The sequence below is a fragment of the Chamaea fasciata genome, unplaced genomic scaffold (genome assembly GCF_029207755.1).
Source record: "Chamaea fasciata isolate MVZ Bird 193981 ecotype frontalis unplaced genomic scaffold, bChaFas1.0.hap1 SCAF_2, whole genome shotgun sequence".
Classification (NCBI taxonomy): Eukaryota; Metazoa; Chordata; class Aves; order Passeriformes; family Sylviidae; genus Chamaea; species Chamaea fasciata.
The window spans coordinates 18,083,828-18,109,354 of record NW_027094087.1 but is presented as its reverse complement, the minus strand read 5'-3'; the positions used below and the strand labels follow the sequence as shown (position 1 = coordinate 18,109,354).

Sequence of the window (25,527 nt, the reverse complement as noted above, 5' to 3'; positions counted from 1 at the left end):
TTAGAAATTCACGGACTTGAGGGTTTTAGTTGGCAGAAGTAACACTGAAAGAAACAGTAATAAGATGAAGTGATTATCTCTGATTCAGTGGACCACAAAGTGTTGGTTTGAGGCTTGTGAATCTCTTGATTTGTGTTTAGAGATTTTATTTTGAATTAGCTAATGTCCATTTTTTTTGAATGAGAGAACAAATATGTATATTAACCGGGGTGTCTTTGGGAATGTGAACAGTGCTGCTTATGTGGACAGACAGTGCAATTCAGTAGGACTAAGGTGAAACAGATTAGGTAGCTTTCTTAATCAGTAGACAGATACTAGGAGTAAAAGTAATTCGACTCCCGTAAGAAATTTAAAATTCCATGCCACTTGGTGTCAATTGCTTGTCATGATGATCTAGAAAAGGTTTCTCAGCCTGTGTTATGGGGATATCTGTAATAGCCATATAAGGTCAATGAAGTGAAAATCCTTCCACACCTGCTATGAAATAGTATTGATGGAGGGAATTTGCTACACAATTGATTTTAAATGTTCTTGACTTACAGACCTGTTGCACTAGTGCATGTTGCCCAGTAAAACACCTACACCTCACTAGTGACAGGGATGATGGAACAAGATGAAGATGAGCGTTCTCAGCAGCTGCCACAAAGAAGTAGCATAAACCATGATCCTGTCAAAATACGTGAACTTCAGAAGCATTGATTTCTATACCCCTATTTGCAGGAATGCTTGAAATTTAGAAAAATCTTTGGGTTTAGAGCTGACATGAACAATTTAAGTGGCTGCAGTCAGATGATACTTATGATTTCAAAGTGAAAATTCTGTGATTTTCAATGGTTACACCTTTCATTTGCCTCTAATTTGAAAGAAATTCTAGTTCTTACATAAACATCTTAAAATAATGATTAGAAAGTACATAATTATCAAGGATTCAGCATTTGATGAGGGTACTGGTGAAATTTGTTCAATGCAGTTGAAAAGGTGCATGATTTACAGAGTAATGTACCAGTAGGATCAGGACTCTCAGGTGTGGATTATTGAGTAATTGTTGTTTATTGAAACAAGCCAGGCTATATCTGTCATTTCTTCTGTTTGAAATTTTCAGTCACACAAGTGAGATAGATGCCTTGCATCCATTGCAGCTCAGAAGCAATGGATCGCTTACACTGATGTGAAATACCTGAGAAAAATCCTCCATGCCTGTATGTAAATACGATGAAAAAAATCAGTTTCAGACTTTTAGATGGGACGTCATGTATTACTGTGGTGTCTGTGTTCAACAGTGTTAAATGTGGACCTTAATGTGGCTTGCAGAGAGTTTACTACTGCTGACTGTTCAGACCACTATGTCAGAGTAAAGTTTGATTCTTACATTTCTTTATGCACAAAAAGTCAGCGATCATGATAATACCAGGGTTAGAAAGAGTAATGCAAGCAATTCATTTTAATTTGACCACACAGTCAATAGAGAAAAAGGCTCTGGAGCGTATGGTGACATGTGTCCTTTTGGGCAAGGGAGTAGCTTTCCAGAGAGCAGTGCATGCTGAGGGATGGGGTTTCTCAGCAGTGGCAAATAAGTGATCATGGGAGATACCTGCTTCGTGGTGTACTTGAAATTTTTATACTGAACTGGGAGGCTTAGTAAAGATTATTGAATACTTTGCCAATTGCTGTTTAACTCCAGATTAATCACTGTATTACTAGAGGAAACAGGTGGGAGATGAAGGGGACTGCACAGTGTATGTGCCCCTTCAACATAGCTATCTTCTTCCAGAAACCCCAGGGTCTTCCTTCCCTATCTGCCAAACTGTGTTTTAAATGCCTCAACTGTTTGCTGACTGTGGTTAATTCAGGGACAATTGGAGTTGCCCCATCCACCAAATTCCCTGCTGAGGTGCTGAGTGCTTTCTCTTCTCTGTGACCAACTTGGGAATGCAGGGCATCACTGGCCTCTGGTAAATGCCCAACTCAAAAAAGAGTCTAGCCAGATAAATGGGCAAATATATATATTGCCTGTTTAGTAACTAATATAAGAATCTGTGCATCCCTCCCAAGTCTGATTTTAGAGATTTTGAGGTCTAGAGAGTTGGCTGTGCAGCATGCGGGGTCTTTTAAAGAAAAAGTGGAGAGATTCTTTATCATCGACTTTTTGGAAACAGCTTGCTAAAATGTAGCATTTAAAAATACATATTGATAAAACCTGGCATCATCTCAAATCTTAAGACGATGTCTCTGCATAGTTTTGTGGTTACCCAAGGATTCTTTCAGCGAGGCAGAACAAGTATCAGAAGGGGAGAAGGGGTTTGGCAGCGACAGCATGGAGCTCTGTGTGTGCTAGTTTAACTTGCATTGGGTAAGGCGAGGTTAGATCAGGCAGGGTGGGGCTGGGCTGCTGCACTCAGAGTTCCTGGTACTTGATTAGTTGGTCTAAATTAGGTTGCTGTGTCTAGGAGCTACCAAAACTATTGAGTCTCTGGGGCCGGTCACTGACGGTGCTGATGAGACAAGGACATATCCTGGACATTCCTTCAAGAGGCAGGATCTGGTTAGGCTGCAGTAACAACTATCCCTGTGCTAGGAGGTTGTAAATCCTGTTTGTGGATTTCTTTTAGAGCACTGGATGTTGAAAACAGTACTTTCTCTTGAGAAATGATTATTCAATTAACTGGGTATTTATTTTAATAATAAGTTTTGTTGTTGAAAGTGAAAACTAGATGGGGATAAGATCTGCTTATTAGAAGGCTTGTTCTTGGGTTTTATAGGAGTGGGGGAGGCAGGGGAGGATGAGCTTACTACCTTTGGTGCTCGGGGTAGAATTTTTGCCCTGTTTTTCTGCCCATCCTTACAGAAGCTGTCATTGAAAACTAGAGTCCTTGGAAATGTATGGGAGATACAGAAGTAAGCACTAAGGTCTCAGCACTGAGACCAAGTTACCTGTGTTTCTGTTAAGTATCTAGTGTTTGCCTGCCCATTTAGTATCCCCAGCCCTCCCTCCATTCTGGTAAAAAAAAAAAAAAAAAAAAAAAAAAGTAACATTAAAAAAACCTAATAGAACAATTATTGTGCTGAAGATTTACATAGGTATATGTTTTGAGGGTGTTGATGTGTCTGTGGTTTATATATACTGCATTGATTTAGAAGTGATGCTGTTAAATTCACAGGCCGCGTGTTCACCCAAGCAGAAGATATCAATGTAATACTGAAATCACTTTGATACAAATGTAAATGTTGGAGAAAATGTTGAACAATCACTATGACAAGTGTTTACTTGTTACAACAGTTCCTTGCTTCTACAGGAGCACACTTACCCTTGCTCAGCTCTTTTCAGCACCGAAGCTAACAGTTGCTTTTGTTCTCCTGCCTTTTCCTGGGCTGTACCAGGCAGGGTCCTAAAGAGTAGCAGTGGTGATCAGCTAGTTGAGAGATGCAGGCATGAAACTGTTGCCTTCTCCAGAGTTCAACAGGAGCATCTGGGAGTTTTTTGGTCTCCTATGGGCCATTGTACCTCCCTGTTGCAGTTCAAAATGCAGTGGTGGATAAGTAGCAGTGGGTCAGCTCTGCAGCAACTGCATTTTACAGCATGATGTTTTTGTGTAAATAGCTCTTACTGCTAACCTGTGTTTACCTTAAGGAGTGCAGGACAAGTGCTGGAATAGTAGAGTTTGTATTACTGGCAAGTCAGTGTTGTACCCTGACAAGTATAGTGGCTCTTCTGCCCATAAAGCAAGGACACAGTTGGGATCCATAAAGCATCCTTTGGTAAAGGGTAGCCTATCTTAAACCTTTTCTTCCTGTCAGTTAGAAAAAAGAGAAAAAAAAAGTACTTGCCTATATTAATGCTGTTACAGTGTTGTATTTATAGGGGCAGCTATGTGACATGTAGATTGGAATCTGTGTTCCTTGCATTCATGCTGGAATGGCAGGAAGAGACCCACCCTCTTCTGTGGTGTCCCACACATGTATTTTCGACTTGAATGCAAGGAACCTGTATGATTTTTCTTGATTAAGAGGTCTGCTGTATGACTTTGTATGTATGTATGACTTTGCATACTGCATTAACTTCTGGTGAGTGAACCTAGAATGTAGAAAGAAAAAAAAATTGGTTTGGGGGAGTTTTTTGGGGGAGCGGAGAGAGTTGCATTTTTGATGTAAAATATGAATTTTGAATTTTGGTAATCTGTTTTGTGTTCTTTTACAGTAAGAGAACACAAGTGTTGCCAAGTAAAAACTTCTTTTATCCCTGAGTCTCACACAAACATTGTGAAGAAAACCCCAGACCAGATGATAAAATAATACCTTTTTTTAATTGAATGAGAAAATCTTCTCATTTAGATGGTATGCATTTAAAATGTAGAGAAACTTTCAGAGGAGACCATATAATAGCCACTGATTCACATCTGGCTTTGGTGTCAGGTCTTTAGACAAGAGCAGACATCATCACAAGGGATGTTATAGCAATATTTTGCTCCGGTGTAAGAAACAGTAAGCAGCACTTACTACTGGAAATGAAATGATGCTGGTTTTTTAAGTGAGTTTGCAATTTGCAAATTTTGCTTTTGCACAAGCGGCTTGAGTTCAGTTTGTTTGCAGTTAGTCAGAGGAATTAGTTGTTGGTAAAACAAAAGAACAGCTAAAGATTGGGTGACATCTCACAAATCCATAGGGATAGTTGAACTTTTTTTTTTTTTACTGGATTTTCTTGTTGGCTAACTGTATTTATATGGTGCTTTCATGCTGGCATAACCCCTCCTTCCTCATGTTTCCAGGGAGGAGTCCTCTGTCCTTGCTCACAGCTGTGGTGGCCTTGGCTGGGGCCAGGCATCCTCCTTGCAGCTCTGCTTCCCAGGGATGGCTGTGCCAGGCCAGCTGTTTCCAAAACCATGATGTGTGCTGATGTACCCCTGTGGGCACCCTGGGGTAGGGTGGGTGCCTGGCCCCTTCTGCCAGAGGGCAGGGGTGGCAGGGTAGGCTGTGGAGGTGGGAAAACAGCCGTAGGTTAAAGCAGCATAAGGACAGCTAAAGGTCAGGCAAGGTTTGCTCTTAAGTAAAACTGAATGAAAATTACTTCCCTGCTGCTTTTGCTGCCCTGCTCGCTTTTCTAGCCAGTGTGTTTATGAAGGAAAATATAACCTGAATATGCCAGGGATGGGATGGGAGCCCACCTGCAGGGACCTGACCTCTCCTCCATGCCTGCTCCCTCTCACTCAGTGCTGCCACAGAGACTGATCTCATCTCCTGCCGTGGCTGGCACAGCCACCAGCTGTCCACAGATGCAGACAAAATATATTTCTTTAAGTCACTTCCTTGTTTTTCTCAATCTTGCCCACTTTGTTCTCCAGCTTTTCCAGGCAGAGGTCTGTCAGATTTTTGGGCCTTAAGCGTAAAAGGAAATCTAAAGGTCACAGATTATATCCCCAAACAAAGCTAAACTTCACAATTCTGGCAAAAGTGACATCAGTGGAATCAAGCTCCAAAAATCTGAGCTCTAGTTCAGGTGCTCAAGTCTCACATGGCACTTGATCACTGTCTTAATATGCAAATAGGTGCCCAACTTAGGCTTTCTAAGGTGCAAGCTAATACTGAAACCCGAGGAAAATTGCAAATGTATCCTGAAAGCAGAATTCAGGCTGCTGTGATGGTTTTTCAGCATTTCATTAAAATAAGTTAAATTTGAAAGATTTATTTGTGTATATATATATATATATATATATATATATATATATATATTAGGGTTTGAATTCAATTAAGTACTTAGTGAATGAGATGTGAAACTGGAGGGAGGGGGGTTTTTTTTTCTCCTGCAGAAAAGATGACAATATTAGCCCAAACATTGGAGGATTCTGTAAAAAGCAATTACACATAGTCTAAAGGAAATCATTCAGATAAATAGTTGTGTGTAGTGGCTGTTTCTAATTGGGCCTGATGTTTTATCACAATTAGTTTTCCATTTAGGAGGGAGGATAGGAACTATAAAACTTGATGCAAATTAGCAGAGTGAAATAGTTTTCTTTTTACCTGCTCTTTGAGTCTTTGCACCTCTTCTAAGCATATGTTTAGAAAACATTGCAGCAGTACATCTAGGAAGAAAACCGGGTTGTTTTGGAAATCAGAACTGTATGTCCTAATAAATTGTTTCTGATAGAACTAGAAAATAGAGAAGATTATACTTGTGGAAGTTTCTTTTTAAAACTTTGGATAGAATTTTAACCTCATGGAGAACAGCTGTCATTATTCTTAATGTAAAAACTAGACAAAACTCCCCTAATTTTAAGAAACTTTGATACTGGAAATGGGTTGGTGGTTTTTTGCTACAAGTAATATGTGATTTTACATTGTGAGAAGTAAACTTCTGCATCTGTAAATTTGCTAGTAACTTGTTCTCATAATTCTAAAAAGGGGGCAACAGTGATAGGATTTTATTCTGCCGTATTGTATGTAGTATCTGAGGACCTTCTACGTGATGCAGGGGAGAACTGGGATTCACCTTCTCAGGATAACACTGCGGGGGAGGGATAAGAGGAGACAGCATGCTGCTTGTTGGTAGGATTTTTGGCTTGGGTATTTCGTGCATTATTTCGGTATGACGTTTGTACCTGAAGTTTTTCTGACGTTTGAGATGTGTGGGTTTGTGCAGTAGGTAACAGGGCAGTGGCTTTCTGTGATGTAAATGTGCTGTTAATGTACTGCATAGCTCAGAAAGCACTGCTGGGTACATGTGTATATATGAAGATATTTGATTCAACTTCTAAGAAGTGCTGAGATCCAGGAATCACAAAAACAGTGATTCTGCTACTTCTGAATACACAGATTGTTGATGTTTTCTGGAATGTTTTATGAATTAATGTATCTGTTTAGTGTTACATTAATTGTGTGGTATTGCAGTGGATTGGGAGATTGCATCTATTTTGAGGTGAATAGTGACTTTGTTTAGATTTAGTAATTAAAATTGTATTTCTTCATGGAATTGGAATAAAATGTGGAGCTTCAGTGGAGATGCTACTTTATTAGTATTGCTGCAGTACTCTATATATGTGAGCACTGTTCTGGTCTGAATTTTACAAGGAGGCAGGGTTACGACAGTAGACTGAAATTGCAGATTTGATTGGGGAATTATTTGGATGTCTTCACTGATAGTCACGTCCAGGTTAAGTTTTGGAGTGTTTTAAGCCTACTCTCAAGATATATGTTTGTTTCATTAATTTCGTTGCTGCTCTATTTTCTTGTTATATAGCAGGAGAAAGCCTTCACTCAGGCAAGATTAATCAGTGTTACTTTTGCCCTTTCTATCATCTTTGACCAGATCTGCTCCATCCTGGTCACTTACTAAGTAATTTTAATGCTCATAAAGTACCAGAGCAACAAGCCAGGAGAACATCCTGTCATGTCAGTTCAGGACAAGATAGATAAACTGATAGAGTGAGTAAATGTGTGATTAAACTACCTCTGTCTTGGCTTGTTTTAAATAGATATAGAGACAGTTTGGTGTCTGATCTCCACCTGCCATTAATGTGGAGAAGGAGAGGTGAGAAATTGTCACATAGAAATATATTTTAACAACCGTAGTTTAAGCAGTACAAAACATCAAGATAGTTTTAAAGCAGTAACTGCTTGACTGAGAGTGCTTGGACTTCTAAGTGTATCCATACCCACACTTGCAGTGCTTGCTACTTCCTTCCTTATGCCTTCTTCTGAGGTAGTTTTTTGTCTGGTAGCTGAAGGATGATCCTTTTTGACCATGTTCAAGCTTTAAAAAAATGTGTATCTCCCTATAAGAAAAAAGCTGACACAGTTTAAAGTCTTTGGTTTTCAACTTTTCCAGGATTACTTTAAAGACATTAAAACATTGTCCTGTAGATGATATGGATGCCTGAAAAATGAATGTAAGCCTACCAATATACTAATCTTCTTAGTTCCTTTTGCAGACCTGTAGGAAGCAATGAGTGCAGTGTTAAAAACTGCTTGTGTACTGCTGTATCTGTACTGCAGTTGGAGACCTCTGGACAGGGTAATAACACTAGTCAGCAAAGATAATGACAGAAGTGTGACTGTTTGGTAGTGTTAAGCACATACTGTTTTGCTTTGAGAAGAATAGTGGCATAACATGACTTTAACAGTCCTGGCTGTGAAATCCTACTGAAATGGTAAACTTTGATTTTAAAATGTACTTGTTCTTTTCTTAACCTCAGTCAAGGAGACTTAGGAGAGACAAAGGAGCAGAGAGTAACTATTTGAAGCACAAGCAGATGCTACTCTAGTTTCTCAATGAAGCTTCTTGCGTAGAAAGGCAGGGTTAAAGAAATGGAGCTTTTTGTACTGAAAACAATGCCTGTCTTTCCAGCTTTTTCTTTGTATGACCTGTCATCTGAAGGATGAAGTGCCTTTAATAGTAAGATTGAAGTAGGCTGGTAGAGGAGGGTCTTTCAGAATAGTTTAAAGTCATTTGCAAAATAAATAATAGAGGTTACTTTAAAAGATGTGAGAAAGTTTTATTTTGTTACCAAGTCAAGACAGATTGAAGATGGGCCTTAGTTGTTAAAAGATGTGCCTTAAGTGATTTGTTATTTAACCTCGTAACAATGGTCAATGATACTTATTTACTGCTAGAAGTACTTCTTTTAGGAAAAAAAAAAAATGGGTGCTTCTGCTGCTTTTGAGGTTGCTGAAATAAATTGTCCTTGTCTGTCTTGTCAGGAGTGCCAGAGACTGCTCTTCTGTATCTAGTGAAACACTCTAAGGTGTACCTGTGTACTTGAAGTGAAGAAGTAGAGGGGAGGAAGGAGGCTGTAATGTGCACTGTACACTGCAGCAATGCATACCTATCCAGTACTGGTGAGGACTAAAATGTGCCCTTTCAAAACTGAGTATCAAAGTGAGAAGCAGGGGGAAAACAACACTCATTGCTGTAGAATCTCTTCTATACAGCAGGTAGGAAACAGCTGCAGAATACACAGAATAACCCTGAGACTGGTGGTGAGCTTGTGAGCTCATTTATCTCAGGTGTTGTGGACTCCCAGAACTGTGAGTAATGTGGTACAAGTGTTCGTTTTGAAGAGAAGCTCAGGTATTTATGTAACATTAATTGTATCAGAACAGTTTTGGTAGTATCTTTTCTGTTTCTCTGAAGTTGTTTACTATTGAGAGCACTTACCTATATTTTCACCTTGTTGCTCCACACACCACTAAAGCAAAATATTCCATGCGGGTTTTGTGGTTTCTTGGTTTAAATGCTCATTAAATGTGTTCAGCTTAATGTGTAAATCACATTTGCAGTTTTGATATAGTTCTGGCTTTAGGCTGTATGTTTCCTTAGTAAGGAAGCAGCTGTATATCTCTCCAGTGCTAATAGTTTCCCCAAAAAGATTAATTAAGTACTTGTGGGAGTGAAACTAGTGTCTCAGTTTATGATTGAAAAGGGTTAAAGCTACTAAACTACAGGGACACTAGTGCAGAAATGGCATTGATGTTAAGGAGGATAGGATGTGGTGTATTGCTGCTCATATGCTGGCTGGCCTAGCCTGCATGCTGTGATTTAGGCTTTAGTCTCCTTGTGGCTATTGTGATGTTGCTGCAGCACCTGAAGATCCTGCTGCAGTGAGGCAGTGGAGCTGACTGCTCCATCGGAGGAGCTGTAGGTGGGGATGCATGTCTGCATCAGTGACCTTCATCTTACAGCCTGAGGATTCAGTGCAACTGCAGTCACCACGGGCAGCCTGTGAACTGGGAAGCCTTGGGACAAAGGCGTGGGTCCTGTCTGTCCACTCTTGGAAATGAAGGCCACAGGCTTTGGAGAGAGCCCAGGAGAGAGGTGTGATTCTGTTTCTAGCTCAGTCTGGATTTGTCTACAGACTGAGTGTAGGACATACTTTGAAACAGTGTCAAAAAGTGAACAAGCCACAGTGTATTTTAAAGGAGTCATGAAATGCATTCTGAGAAGTTGTTGAGTTTCGTAATCTGGAACAGAATCTTCCAAATGTGAGTTAGACATGCTACAGGTTCCTATACTGAGCAGACAAGAGAAAATATTTGAAAGAAGTGGTAAAAATAAAATTGGTTGGCCAGCTTGCCTCTGTTTCTCTTTTCCTGTCAGTATAAGGTAGAGGACATCAGGCGGGATTTTTGAAAGTTTAGGAACTTCACTTAAACCGATTTACTGTTTTGTTTTGGCCCTGCACTCCCGTACACCAAAACACTCTGCATCTTGCCATACAGAGCTAATGGGGCAAAACACTGAGAACTGAAAGAGGGCAAGACGATGGTAAAAACCATTCAGTGTTCCTACTTACCTCCACAGACTCATTTAGAAAAGCCCTAAATGCGTAGGGATTGTCATCTTTTGGCTGAGAGGTATAGATCAGATCCTGGGTGTGGGAGTGTTAGGAAGATCCACTGCCGTGCTGTTTCCTGTTACGAATTTTAATTATTACTTTGAAACACTGCTGATGGCTCTCATGGTAGTCAGTCCACCCTCCCTTGTATTTTTAGCTTTTGTTTTCCAAGCTCACGTTTATTTAGAACGTTGAATATCACTGTTTTCCGTGGGGTTTTGTAACGCTGTGCTAATGACACAAACCAGCCTTGCTGCTGAGGAATGTGGGGGACAGGCAAGCAGCAGAGGCAGCCCGAGCGTTGCAGAGGCCAGGACGGCAGCGTGTCCCTTGCTGCAGGAGCAGAACCAGCCTTCCTTGGGGAGCCAGCTGCTGCAGGGAGCGAGCTTCCATGGCCTGCCTTCCCGTGGGAACGGGAGCCCCGTGGAGGTAGAGGAAGTTCTTACAGGGTGGGAGATGCCGTTGTCGAGGTTAAGCCCTGCTTGGAGTCAGTTTGAATTTCAGCGTGAGAAGCCTCTCAGTGCTTGAAGCTGTTTTCCTAAAGAATCTCCCCCTTTTAAACTTGATCAGAAGAAGGAAGTTACGCGCTAGACACGGCAGTTCAGTCTCTTACAAGATGCCATCATCTGTTGCTTTAGCACGCAGAGGAGTTCCCGCAGTTGCAGGGCAGGAGCGTTGAGTCCGTCCCGCAGGACGTGCCCTTTCAAATCGGCTCACGTGTGACCCCGGGCCGGGGCGAGCAGGAAAGCATCCGGGGCGAGCGGGGGAGCGCCCGGGGCCGCTGCGGGGCCGGGGGCAGTGGCGGCAGCCGGGCGGGCGGCGTGTGGGGGCCGCTGGCGCAGGGCCGGTACCTGCGCGGCGGGTGCGCTGCGCGGGGCTGCCGCGGGCCTGTGCCCCTGGGCGAGGGGGAGCTGGCGTCCGTGCCAGCCCCGGCGCTGGTATTTCAGTAATGCCCTGCTGGTTGTTCATACTGCCAAAGCCAAGCTATAAGCAGCGAGTCTTTGCTCCACTTTTCCTCGCTCCGTGCCTCTGCTCCGCCCCGTCCGTGCTCCCCTCGCTGCTGAGATCAGCTTCCTGCTTTTCGTTTCCCTCGGAGCAGCGCTCTTACTCCTCCCCCGAAAGAGTTATTTTCATCGGTCTGGAGTTAATTTCTGTGTGTGGCTGCGGGCTCTGTTTGTGACAGGCGAACGGCGGGCTGGAGCAGCGGTATCACGGTGGTCGTGGTGTGTTGCAGAGCGCCAGGGCTGTAGGCAGGATGGCAGGGCGCTGCGCCGAAAACGCTGGTGTGCCGGCTCTGGGAGCGGGGAGGCAGAGGAGGTGAGTGCCGCTTGTATCGCGTGGGTCCGGGCAGCTGTTGGAGGAGGAACCAGCATAGCCGGCCTCAGTAAGAAGAAACGAGCAATTATGTTGTTACCGTCTCCGATTAGATGGTTTTGCTCCTACTAATACTGTAATGGAGTATACTCAGGAAATGATGTATTTTGCTGTAGCAAAGATCTGTAGTCAATGAAAGTTTATAGTTTCTAAATGTCTGTTTTTTTGTCATTGAAAAGTACAAATAGAGATATGACACAAATACAGCCATAAAGATAAAGTTTACTCTAAACAACTTTAAAAACACACTTACATTGTTTCAGAACTTCTGAATGCATTGAGTAGTGCAAGAGAAGACACTTTACAGTGCTTTAGTAGTAACTGTGGATCTAGAACAGTGTGATGTATTTGAGGGAGTGATGTGATGTTATAACATGGAAATAAAATTATAGACATGAAAAGCAAAAAAGAAAAAATACTTTTTACAGTTTCTAAGCGTCCTTCAGAGAGGAAGCCAGTTTAGTTGAGAGAAAACAGTGTCTGGAATAATCTCAGTTGCAACAGATGGGCAGCTTCTACGGAAAGGTGTCTTAAATTGTTGCATTGAATTTTTTAAATTATTTTTCTTTACAGAGTGAAGACTGTAAATATCACAGGTTCCTTAATCAATTTTCAGCTTTTTTGACAGATGAGCACCATTCTGTGTATTCCCTCAAATAAAGTTCTGAAATTGCTAATCTGTGGTAGGTTACGTGGCAGGTTACACAAATACTTTGTATTGTCATATTCTGCTTTTGCTGTCTTTTTATTACTGCCTGTTAACAGTCAGATTAATGGGACAACTTTGTTTGCTCTGGCTGTGATGCCCTGAGTGATTTTGCAGAGGACTCTTCATGAGAAGCCACTCAAATGCGCAGCTATGGTGGGCCAGCCTGGTGCTGGATGCTGCCACCACAGCTGCAGGGCACTGCCACAGGTCTGAGCTGTGACGGTGGACAGTAGTAACAAATCAAAGATCTTGATCAGGATCATCTGAGGCCTAACCGGAATTGCTTGTGCTCTTGATCCAGACAAGAGTGTGTGATTTGAGTAGCTGCTTTCTGTTTTGACAAGTTAAATTTATTGATTGTTCTGTAAAATGAAAGACATGGAACCTTTTATTAGATCTTACAGTGAAGTTTTCCAGTAGCTTTGCTGAAAGCCATTCTGGAGAAACACCTATTTTAAAGTTTGATGCATTTTGGTGAAAAATGAGAGGTACAGGAAATTAGAAGTTGGGGGTTGATTTCTGGTAATATTTTTGGTTATGGTGGACTTGCTGTTTTTCCTTTGGTAGAAGTTAGCTCTGCTTCTTTCCAGCAGGCTTGTACTTTAAGGGGACTTTCAAGAAGCCTGGAGAGAGACATTCTATAAGGGCATGTAGTGACAGAACGAGGGAGCATGGCCTTAAGGTTAAGAAGGGTAGGTTTAGATTAGATATTAGAAAGATAATTCTTCACTGTGAGGGTGGTGAGGCACTGGAACAGGTTGCCCTGAGATGTTGACCCGTCCCTGGAGGTATTCAAGACCAGATGGAATGGAGCTCTGAGGAACATGGTCTAGTTGAAGGTGTCCCTGCCTGTGGCAGAGGGGTTGGAGCCAGATGATCTTCAAGGTCCCTTCCAACCTCAACCATTCTGTGATTTTACGCTTCTGTATTTGTTCAAGTTTCAGGGCAAGTAGAAGTTGTAACGGTATTGTAAGTGTGTATGTTCACACTTACTGCTTGTAGTTGAACAGCTTTGTAAGTGAAGGTGTAAGGCCAAAATGAAAACAACAAACAAGCATTGAAGCCCAATCTGTGGCCTCCACTTGAATATTGGTGGAAGAGCATTGTATAGGAAATAATAATAAAACTTACATTTGTATGGCCTTGGATCTTTTGTATTTGTTTTCTTGTGCCGAATATACTACCCTGCATGGTTTTGCCTCTATGCAATCTCTAAATTCATTGCTGCTAAATCTACTTCTTGGTATAGCCTTGTGCTCAAGAAATTAACCCCGTGTTACGTCATTACTCTGAGAGATAAAACAGTAGCTAAGGACATTTCATGTGCTGTGCGCATTTTATCAGTATGTTAAAAAGACAACACAAACCCATTTGCTTCAGTGTGTTGAATCTGAAGATAATTCTACATGCTAATGCCTTCACAAGAAATGTGTGGTAAATGTGCTTATGCTGTAGATGCAAATGTGTTTCCTATGTGGGCCCAAGTAGCAACCCTCATTTGCCAAAGTTTCTACTTTTTTACTTGCATTCTGCCAGTAAAGAAACTGTAGCATTGAGTACCTCAGCATAATGTGAAGCATCAAGAGCAACAACTATTGGACCTTTGTGCTGTTTTATTCAGTTTGTACCTATTTTCAACATTTCAATTATAATTGATAGAAGGCTGCTGCGAAAAATCCAACCTGTATCAATAAAGGTTTCCTACCAGTGGCTCTACATTTGGTTCTTATAGCTGATTTTCCCGTTTCACTGACAGCTAGAGTCAAAGCATTTGCTGCTTCTTTGTCATACTTTGGCAACCTAGTTTTCTCTTAGCTTGTAGAAATTGGTTAATGTATTTTGGAATCCACCGAAGGGGGATGAAGCTGGATGAGGGTCTCTGAAAGCTGGATACTTCCTCATTGGAGAGATCACAAGGGTTACTAATAAGTGCCTCTGTATTTGTAGGCATGAAGAGAAGAATGAAGGGAATGGCTCCCAGAGCATTTTTTTTCACCTTCAACATGTGTAATGTTGACCGTATCTTCACTGTAGATAGAAGATACAGACATTATTTGAATTACAGCTCCCTGACAAAGAAGTGGAATAAGACATACTTGATGGAAGTAATAGTGAATCACCATATTTCAGTGGCAGCACTATTACTGAAAGAAACAGTCCCAGCCTCAGACACTTTCATCTTACCTCATGGGGCCATGATAGTGGTTTTGTTGTATAATGAACTGGACTTGGAGGAATGATCATAGCTAAAATTAATGGGGTTTATTAGCTTAACTCTTTCTGCCTAAAAATAGAACTGACCACTACTTGGTGGATCAGCTAACGTGTTGTGAATCAGACTTAAGAACTGCACAGCTCTGTTGCTCCCGAAGAAGAGATCCAGGAATGCATAGTAGAAAGCAGGACAGGGGACACGACTCATTTTGGTTTAAGAGCTGGCCTATGCTTGCTGCTTGTCAAGCTAGAGCCTTAAGGGCAGGCTAAGTAAAGTACAAGAGGAGGATATATCTCCAGAAATAGAGCACTACTGTCTATTTCTTCTACTAGGGACTTACATGTATCTTTTAAACATGATTTTGCCATCTGGATAGTTTCCAGAGCAGATAGCATCAGCTAGTTACTGATGCTGAAGATAACATGTCTTTAATTGTAATGTTGTTTTTATCTTTCTCCTCTGATCCTTTTTGACGATGGTGTTGTGAAGTGTTAATTTCATCAGTTACTTTCAAGATGCTAGTGGTAGACTACCTGAAAAAGAGCATGACAGCTTCCCTTCAAGTGGCCTGTAAAAAGAGTATGTTTCTCTGGCCAATATTCTACTTTTGTTTGTTTATTTCTTTGTTTTTTTAAATAGGAGGGTGATTTTAGTTCCTCAAGTGTGATTTGTGGAGTACAGGAAGTTTGTGTTAGTAGTTTTCGAGCTTTTGCAGTGTTAGGTGCTGGCAAAACCAACAAAGGTATTCAGCATGCTTTCATATTCACTGGGGCTGTGTTTTCGGCTAGGGAAGTTGAATGTTACATCCCAAAGTAAAGTAGACCCGTGCATTTTGTTTGGGGCCTTGTTAATTTCTGTGAGACTTCATGCAAGTACAGAAGAAATCCATGCTAGTGGATTTTAACAAGGGATAAAAGGATCAATGTTTACTTTGCTTGGAAGTTGCTGAGATGGTAGAGTTCGGAGCTGAAAATGTCTGTTCCTTCCCATGCCCTATGAAAGTAAACTGAACAGCATAGAAAAATGTGGCATATTGAGTCTTCAGACTTCTGTGTAATATTTTAGGGTACCTGAAGCTGCAAAATTACACTGTTTAATGAAAACTTTATACAAACCAAAAATTTTGTGGGAGAGTAGAAGAGGAGTAATAGTTTCAGGATGAGGGGAAAAAACCTTACTTTATTATCCCTGTCAAGCTTGCACAGGTTTTTTAAAGCCAAAAGGACTGAAACAGGGATCTAGAAACACAAACACGACAAAAAGTATAAAATTGGCAACTTATCTTTCTTTCACATGTAAAAACAAGATTCTCTCTTTTTGCTGTGAACAGAGAAGGTACTTACTAGGACTAAACCATAAAAATAATGCTTTCTTTGGTAGCCAAGTTATGGCACAATACAAGGGAACTTAAGTCCTCGGGAATGGATGCAACTGGGCCATGACCATGGCTCTGTAAGTACATAGCTTCTGCTGGTGAGGACACAGGGGTGCTGCCCCTGTTGCAGCAGCTTCTAGCAGTGCTGTGTCCACCCTCTTCATGGACATGGTATAACAGCAGCAGCTTGGAGCGTTCTCCTTGGACTTCTGTGTGGGATGATGCTGGGAGAGCCTCTCTGGGAAGCATGTTCATAGCAGTGGAGGGACTCTGCAGGGAAATGGGGTTGTGTGCTGCTTTGGGACAGTCTTCCCTGATGGCCAGCTAGCCAGAGTTGAAACCCTGGCAGCATCTGAAATTCTTTAGATGTGAAACTTGAGTATGGAAGGGCATGGCTTTTGTAATACTTCACAGATTCCTTCTTTTTTCAAAAGCAGCCACAAAAGGTGCTGCCAGAAAAACCTGTGCATTTCAGCTGAAGATGGGCAGGCTCTGCTGCAGGGGAAGGCTACTCAAAATGTATCCACCCCTTTTTATCTGTTAGTTCACTACTGTGCAATAAAGTGCTTTTTGTGTTATCAGGAGGTTAAAATACTTTCAGATTAAAGGGATATCTTCACACAGATGATCAAGTGAAATATTTTTCCCAAGGGAATTAAAAAATTTAACTGTCTGTAGAAATGAAAATAATTTGAGCTTTCCTGTTCCCAGGTAGCTACGAGAATGTATAAGGGTGTTGTAAATTTAAAGTTGTAGTAATGTCTGTAAATGTTCCATACTTTACTAAATTACTTTCTTTTTGTAACTGATGCTGCTTCTCAAAACTTGTTAATGTGTAGAGTAGCTTGGAAGTAACAATCAGGTGTGTAAACACCTGGAAGTTTTTTGGGTAAATATGCAGGCAGATTCCACGTGGGCCTATTTTGCATTGACAAAATCTCAGTAAGCAGAATTTTGGTGGAACTTGCTCACGAAGGAGGTTCTTGCTAGTCAGGAGCAGTAAAGAGTTACTGGATTTCAAGTATTTCCTTCTCCCTTCAAGGCTTCAATAAGGCAGGTAGCTAGCCAGGCCCCATTTGAAAAAAAACAATGGTATATTCTAACAACATAAATGAGGCCTTCCCATCTGCAGCAGTACTCATGGTTTATTCAAAATGATCACAGGAATAAGACTCTGGTAGAGGTTTTATGATTTAGATGCTGGGCTTCCCCTGAATGTGTGACTTGAGTCCCTGCTTTGTGAGTTCTGAATCTGCACCTGGAAATGTTTGCTGCAGGTACTGGCATGTGCTTTCTTGTGGACATCTAGTGAGACAAGGAATCCAAACTGATGTGTTGAAGTGGTGGTTAGGCAGAGGAAAAATAGGTGCTTTCTGGGTGAGCTTTCATAAGAAGTGAATACTCTAAATATTATCATCAATTTACACTGTTGCTTGTGACTAAATTTTCTGCAGTATGAGTTGACAAATGCACATAAAAGCAGATAAATCCTTTGCTCTTGGCAGTTCTAAGAGGTATTTCAGCTTGTCCTGCAGGTCCTTAGAGAAAGACGTCTTCAATTGACTGATAACTCTTTAGCACATTTCTGCTGAGTAATTAAGGTGCAAATAGGGGCTGAAGAGATGCTTAGGCTTCAGTCACTAATGTGTTTGTTTTAAGATGGTCAGCTTCCTTTTTTTATACCTAGAAATAATTAATTCTTGAACATTGTGCCATCTCTTGAAGATGATTAAGGAGCATAATATGCTCCCTTTGTCAAACCTGGTGGGGAGCAAGGGGGCAGGCAGCTACCCAGCTAACCAAAGTTCCCAGGTAGTCTGTGGTAAGGTCTCCAGAAAAAGCATATTATGGCTGTCTTTTGGAGTGATAGAAGCCTGGTAAGTATCCTAAACCGTTTATCGAAAGGAAGTGTGCCAAGTTAGGTATTTGCAGCACTAACAAAATACGTGTTTTGTACCAAGTACTATGCTTTGGCTGATCTGCATATTAAGAAGTAGTAGGAGGTTCAGAAGGAGCTTCCCATTTTAATGCACAGAGGGAGGGGCTTAAAGAGTGGCTATGGTATTTTTCAATTTCGTGTGTTTTCAAGTCTGCCACTAATTTTGTTTCCTCCACGTCTCCTTTGCAAAGCAGGCCTACTGTGTGGTGTTCACTTTTATCTTGCATGTACCTGCAGAAATGCATGTATAGATACCTACACATGTAAACACGTGTATGTGTAGTATGAATATGTATGTAATAGAAAAAGTATGCGCATCTTTGCTGTAGTAACAGAACAGAATGGGCTTTGGTGGCTATTCCTAATCCCCATTCACTCTTGCAGTTCACTGGAAACATGAGATAAGGCAACAAGATTTGGTCTAACACAGTAGACATGAGCAGACCTCTGGTATTGTCTGCTACTCATTTCATCAGTGACATTTTTGGCATGCTGTTTTAGACCAGTAGTGACCCCACTCTTTCACTATTGTTAGCAAAGAGTATCTTATTTTTTAAATGCATAGATAAAGAAATAAAGTTAGAGTGAGTTAAATTTGTGTCTAAATAAAAATCCAAATATAGTCAATGTTAAATAAAGTCTTAAGAGTAGCCTTATCTTTCATATGATTCTGGCCAGTTAAGGCTACAAAATACTGATGGTATTTTTATTGACAGTATAAATAAAATATAAATATAAAAGAACTAGAGAAGTAGATCTGAGTAGTCTCACTTCCAGATGTGTCTGGACCACTGAGCAGTGAGTAGCACGAAATAGCTCTTGGTGATGTACTGACCTAAAAGGATAAGGTGTCCCCCATCTTGGAGAAATAAATGTGATTTAGAGTCAGTTTTTCTGCAGGTCCTCCACAAAGGGGATCTGACCAACACTTTATTTGTTATACATGTGAAGCAAGGTGGAGTTGTTGCCTGCTGGGATCAGAGCTATAAACATCACTTGGCTGGTGCTCATGCCCTCACTGTTTTGTAGGAATCTTCTCTGTTTAATTCTGACATTAGGGCTTGCAAGGATCACTTTTGTTTTCTTTTGCGTCCTTGTATAGTTGTGGTACCACTGTTTTCCACCTTCAGCTGCAGCTTGAAAAATAGGTTGGAGCTCCTTAACCGTACCATAATGATGATTTGCATTTTATAGCATTTTTCACTTACTTTACCTGACTGATGGATAGGATTGATGGAAAAGGCTAGGTGACACCATTGTGACTGAGGTGATTAAGGCAGGGAGAAGCTCTGAATCACAGGGAGGTTAAGTATGAATTTAAGGAAGTTTTTTGGCTTCCTTGGACGGTTTGGAGAACCTATGGCTCCCTTTTTTTGGGGTGGGGAGGGGAAGATGCAGCTGCTGGGATTAAGTTACAGGATGTTAAATTTCATGGCAGGGTGTAAGGGGACATTATAAAATGGTGTGGAAATTGTGTGTGTGATGATAAACACCTGATGCTCACTGTGTTAGATTCACCTCTGATCAACAGTGCAAACATTCAAACAGAAAATATGCAAATAGCAATCACTAGTCTGTGAAGGAAGAGTAGCAACATGTTCATCCAGAGTCTGGCATTAGTGTGGCAGCAAAGTGATTTCCAGGAACAAAAAAAAAAAAAGCTTAAGACAATCTTGCCTAAGGTGTGTTTAGGTGTCTGCAATTCAGTCACTCAACAGGTAACACAGATTAACAGAGAGTAAAAAAATGGATCTGAGTTTGTTTTAAAACTAAGGTGTTGATAGGAAAAATCAGTACCAAGTTTTTCACTTTCTTACATAGTTGAAATGGCCATTCATTTGAAGAGTGAATATTTGATGTTTCATATAAAATTACACACTTAAATTTCTGGAACATACCCGGCTGGAGGGGTTGTAGGGAGAACTGATAGCACATTACAAATATTTATGAAGCTAAGTAAGATTTTTATAGATGTTGATACTGTTTATCAAAGCATTATTTTAATTCATACTTCAGATACCTGTTTAATCTATTATGGTTCTTTCTTTTGCATGTTGTTATGTAGATGGTTCTCCCATGGCTGAGAGAACTTACCTAAGTACCCACGTGCTTTGTCCATGCCTACACCGCAGGTTTGTGGCAGAGGAGGGATGTGGGCCAAGGAGGATCCCCTGGCTTGCCCTGCTGTTGCTTAGTTTAATCCATGTCACCTCAACTGGTGTTTCCCAGGGATAACAACGTTACTCAGAAAAGGTTTGCCTGTTCCTGAAGAGGAGCAGGCAGCTGCACGAGGGTTAGAAATAACACAGCCATGTCTTCTCCAAAGCATGTTTAAGGAGAGAACTTGATTTTGGCCTTGACATGGGGTGGAAGTGGGAAGCTAATATCTAGGGCATGCTAAGGAAGGAATATCAACAGGGAATATCATGAGCAAGGCTGCAAGGGCTGTGTCCCGGTTCAGATACTGGACCTGCAGTGGACTCTTGTCACTGCTTGTGTGCTTTAAGGGGTAAAATACCTTGTTTTGCTCTGGCAACTGGACTACAGAAGCTGGTGAGGCTGCAGGAGTTGCTTGTGGCCACTAGATGACTCCTTCAGCCTGCTAGTGGGTAAACTCAGAGCTGAAAAAGTCTGAAGAGCTGGTGCAGGAAGGAGGGGCTGTTCTGGTGTGTTCTGAGGGAGTTGCACTGAAATAAACGGGTTATGTATCTCCCAACTGATGAAAATGTTAACGTGGTTTTTAGCTTGAGTTAAAGTAGTTCATGGCAATACAACTACAGCTCACTTATTTGGGATGTTTGTTTATTAGTTTGCATTTTCAAAACAAAGGTCCTAAGCTCCATAAGGTCAGGCTGGGTTCACTGAGGCAGTGAACATGTGAAAAAGCTAATTTTACAAGTTGTACTACTTGTTGACTAGACTGCAAGTGAAGCCTGGGTTTGTGAGGTGCTCTGGCTCTTCGTTGGCAAGCTTTCATGTAAAGAAAAGTCACTGAATTCTCCACCCAAACCAGCAGCACCATAATGCTTATCTTTGCGTCTTTTTTGCATCTTGTAGACGGGCAAGACAAATCCTGTTAGGCTGGGGAAAATGTAAACAGACTCTACTGAAGTTAAGCCTAGACAGAATTTCCACAGACTCGCTATGAATTTCATTGCATATGTGCAGGATCCACTCACCTTATGATGCTTAGGATTAAATAATCTTCCTGTCATTTAGAGAGAGTGCAAACAATGCTTTCGTTTCATAAACATGTATCTGCCAATGTCTGTACTAAGTGTGTAGTCCCTTTATCAAGGTATTTAGGTGATGGGATGGTTCTGATGTTGCTCCATGTATTTCCTCACGTCTGTTTTTATTTCTGAAATATAATAATGAATCACTGGTTGCCATTAAATGTGACCCGTTCCTGGTGCAAAGTATGTGCTGGATAAAACAATAGTGCCTATGGCTGATTATTTTTTTAATTCATAACTGTTTTTGTAAGCCAAGAATCTTATTGCTATAAGACTTGGCCCAATATATGGCTTGATCTGTGGAGGTTTTATATTATTCTTTAAAGCTGTGAAGTCTGAGTGCTTCAGTGTTTGTGCTAAGTGTACTGTTCATCTTGTTTTTAAACTTAATGCACAGTGAGAGTGTCATGTTTGGAAATTTTGTTCAGCTAAAGTTTTCTCTTTTCTCTCTTAAATACGTAAATCCAAAACTTCTTCTGAATTAGCTTCCAAAAGTGCAATTCTGGAGTGAGTCTTTGTAAACCAGGACTAGAATTTTCTTGACCCAAACCATGTCTCTTTCGAGGGTTATGTTTACCCAGTGGCATATTGGGGTTTAGTTTTTTGGATGTATCACAAAGACATGATATAAAAGCGCAGATGTTGTATGAGATTTTCAGGTTTTTTCTATTCATGCATGTAGGATATGTATGTAACACAGTTTTTTGTATGAATATATGCAAACATCCCTTGTCTCTTGCTTTCCAAATATGCATACCTTGACACATATGCACAGGCATCCTTCCCTTCCTCCCTACCTTGTTTTCTGCCCCAAGACCCTGTTTTTAAGATTGTTTAAAAGCTGTGATACAGCAGTTTTCTAAAGGGAAACTGCATAACCTGTAATTTAGACGAATCGTTTGTAAATAAACTATGATAGAATTGATGAGGAGAAATATTGAAAAAAGAAACTGGGTTTTGGCATTTGCTTATAATAATTTCCATCTGTTTTGTTGCTGTGTCATTATTTTGATCCACTAAGTGTTCTGTTTAACTCCCTTTCTGAGATGTCCATGTTTTTATCTGTTTACTTAAAAGCTGTAGGTCTAAGGAGATGTCTTGCGTGGTTTAATTGAAAGGTCAAGAAGGAAGATTCAAGAGTAAGGCCAGGAGCAAAGCTAATGGCTGTCTATTTAAACTCATTTGGTTTGCTTTGCTCTCTTATGTGCTGCAAGAGAAATAAAACTGTGCTGCACTGTGTGAAGATCAGGCTAATAAAAATAAAAGAAAAAGTTAAATAAAAAATACATAATCCTGTAGTTCCCATTAGATTCTCACTCTGAAGAGTGTTTTATTGTTGGACGTATGGTTTTTCTGCTGCTGTCAGTGATGTTGTAGATATGAATAGAAGGCAGCATGTGTAGCATGGATCAAAGTGAGGTGAATGAGCTGAATTGGAAATTTACCATGCTTGAGCTAAGCTGGCAGTGGAAATGACATGAGCAGCTTAATTTTATTTAGAGTTCTGTAAAGGGAGAGGCGTTCATGTATCTCCCCCAGCCTCTGCCTTGTCCCTCTTCTCGTTCTCCTGGGCCCCAAGTGACATGCTGGGACATACAGGTTATCAGTTCTGAGTGCATCTGGCATTTCAGGAATAAGCTGGGCTGCTGCAGTTGGAAGCACTAGGGATGGTGGCATATTTTATGTTCAGCTTCCTCTCTGAAGTGGCTGAGCTGAGTCAGGCAGCAGGGAAAAGGGAAAAGGCTGAGCAAAGCACTGATGTTTCCCTGCAGGCCGCTGGTGTGCTTGCCTGCCTGCCTGCCCTGTTCATTGACTGATCTGGTGGTGGAATAGCCAGTCCTCTTGATATTTCTTTGTCCCAGCCCTTAGCATAGTTAGTGTTCAGAATAGGCATTCTTCATAATATTGTGTCTTGTAGAAGGACTGCGGGAAGGGAGTACTGAGAATGGTCAGGCACAGACAGATAATGAGCATTGCATTGTGTTTATAAGAAAACATAAACTCAAACTCAGAGTCTGAGAAACTTCTGAATGAAGAGAATTTTGTTTGAGGCAAGGTCATGTGGCAATTTTACTTAAGCAAGTTACTACATTTAGGGTTAAGAAGGAAAGCTTCAGGTATTTCCTACCCACTCCTATTTTCACCTCAAATACAAGCATTTGATTATGAAGCAAGATTTAACTGGGAACTTTGAAATCCTGTTGAGGACTATTTGCAGAAAGTTGGTTTATTTTTTTTTTCCCCATTCATGCATTGAATTACATAACTGTAAACTGAATGTGTCTTCAAACAAGAGCTCCTGAAACTTTTAATTTAATCCTGCAAAACCTCAGGATATCTTCATACCCTAACATTGTGTTTTCCAAAGGTTTATACCTGTATTACCATCATCTGAAGCACAGGGAACATTGCACTAGTCCTTTCATGAAGTTTCTGCCACCTGGAGTCTTTCCCAGCATCAGTTTTAGAAGTCAGGTTTCGTTCCCTAGTGCCAATATTGACACAGTTGTGATTTGGGTGTATTTAGTGCTGGCTCTAAAGAGGGTATATTCTTTGATGTGCATCCAGAAAATTGTTTTGTTGCGGGTGGGATTTCTATTGTACATGGGCACCAGGGTTCCCTCTAGGATTAGATTTCCTCATCCTCCCAAAGCTGCTTTTAGAAGAATGCTTTTTGTACTGCTGAGAATTGGATTTGGCGTCAAAGCCTGTTCCAGTGCATTTTGTACCAACTGCATAGGGCACCAGACAGTGCACAAGTATCCTTCCCAGCCATGGTGACCAAACTCCTGCCATCTTTACCCTTCCTAGCTCTCAGAACAAGAAACCTATGGAAAAAGACTGGTGAAATGCTTACATTGCAGTTGTTAGTGCTAATACCTCATTTTAGGATGAAACCAGTGCTAATTTCACTGGTTTATTGGGAATCCTCTGAAGTCAGTGATAATCTCAGTCTGTCTCCTTTCCTGCATTGTATTTCCAGGTAATATGAAACTAAACAATCTCTTTATGGCTTGTGCCAATGCATTGTGCTGGATTAGAGGACACATGATTTTTTGCATGTGAATTAAGGAGGGGATAAAGAATCTGTGTTTATTTTATAAGGCTTGGTTCCCTAACTGAGTTGTGGCAGAAACTCTCCATGAGGTAGTGCTAGAGACATAAAAGTAACAGCTCACACTGGACAAGCCCTTTTAGACCAGCTGAATATTGTAGATCAAGTCTCCAAAGAGATGGACTGTCTGTGGCAGAACTTTTACAGCCTGAGATGGCTAGATCCGTGTGAAAGTGGGATGCTGATGGTAACTGGCTGGAACTTACTCTGAACTTCTGAAGTGCTGCGGTTTTTCCCTCTCAGTTGTAAAGAGGCAACAAACCAGACTTCTAATACAGTGCTATATATTTGTTTGTTTGTAATAGCCATTACATCCAGGTGATTGACGGGTTGTATCTGTTTATCTTGTGGTATATTTCTGCATCAAGCACTTGCTTTAATTTGGTTGAGATCTGTACCACTTCAGTTTGTGATAGACTACAGAGCAACATCCATATATGTAATTGCAGAAACCTGTTAGGTGCTATTCACTACAATTTTTCAAAAAAAACCTAACCTAAAGTTTAAAAAAATTAGCACCACAAAACCAACCCCTCCCCCCAAAAAATACCCCCAAACAGCCAACAATGGATATGCATAATTTTGTGTATACAACTTTTTTCCAATTATCTTTGATGTTCTGCTGTTGACTATCTTGCTGCTAGAATGGGTAAAAAATACTGAATAGTGTCCTTTACATTGTATTGGTCTTGTATTATTATCTTTTCACAACTGAATATTATTGCAAATGCTTTAAAATATGGTAACAATACATCTGTTACTATGTAAGAACCAACCAAATTACATCTATGCTAAGTTAGAGACTCGAAGTATGCTCTTATTTTGTCTAATAGACATGTACGTACATGGATTGGACGTAGTAAGGAAATCCAGGTAGAAACTTGAAGAGTTGTCTTGATGCCACTTTCTTCTATTCAGGTGTAGGCACAAGGACTGAAACTGGGGTTTGGAGTAAGTGAGCAGTCCCACATTCAATTATTTCTTTTCCTGATGAAATTCTAATAAAAATTGTCATTTTTATTTTAAAAAGTTTAAATAATAACAAGATATTTGTGGCTTTTCTTCCCACCCCCACAAACACTGTTTTAGTTGAGCATTCTGATAAGACCTCTAACTCTATGACTACACAGCGTTGAGGAATGAAGGAAAATATCATGCTGTTCAGCAAATACAGTCTACAAATACAAGGTAATGGTTAACTACATTTAAATCTGGAAATGATTGTATATTAATTACAGTTAA

General features: G+C 40.7%; 1 protein-coding gene across 9 annotated transcripts in view; it reads left to right on the top strand.

Annotated features, from left to right (window-relative positions):
* BBX (BBX high mobility group box domain containing) overlaps window positions 1-25,527 on the top strand; it is a 136,056-nt gene that overhangs the window by 22,105 nt on the left and 88,424 nt on the right. The window contains exon 1 of one of the 9 annotated variants that reach the window (XM_066175139.1): window positions 11,580-11,639. The exons of the other annotated variants lie outside the window; for them this stretch is intronic. The gene's annotated coding sequence lies outside the window, so the exon portion shown is untranslated. Of the gene's footprint in view, window positions 1-11,579; window positions 11,640-25,527 lie in introns of those variants that run through there. 9 annotated transcript variants of the gene reach the window in all.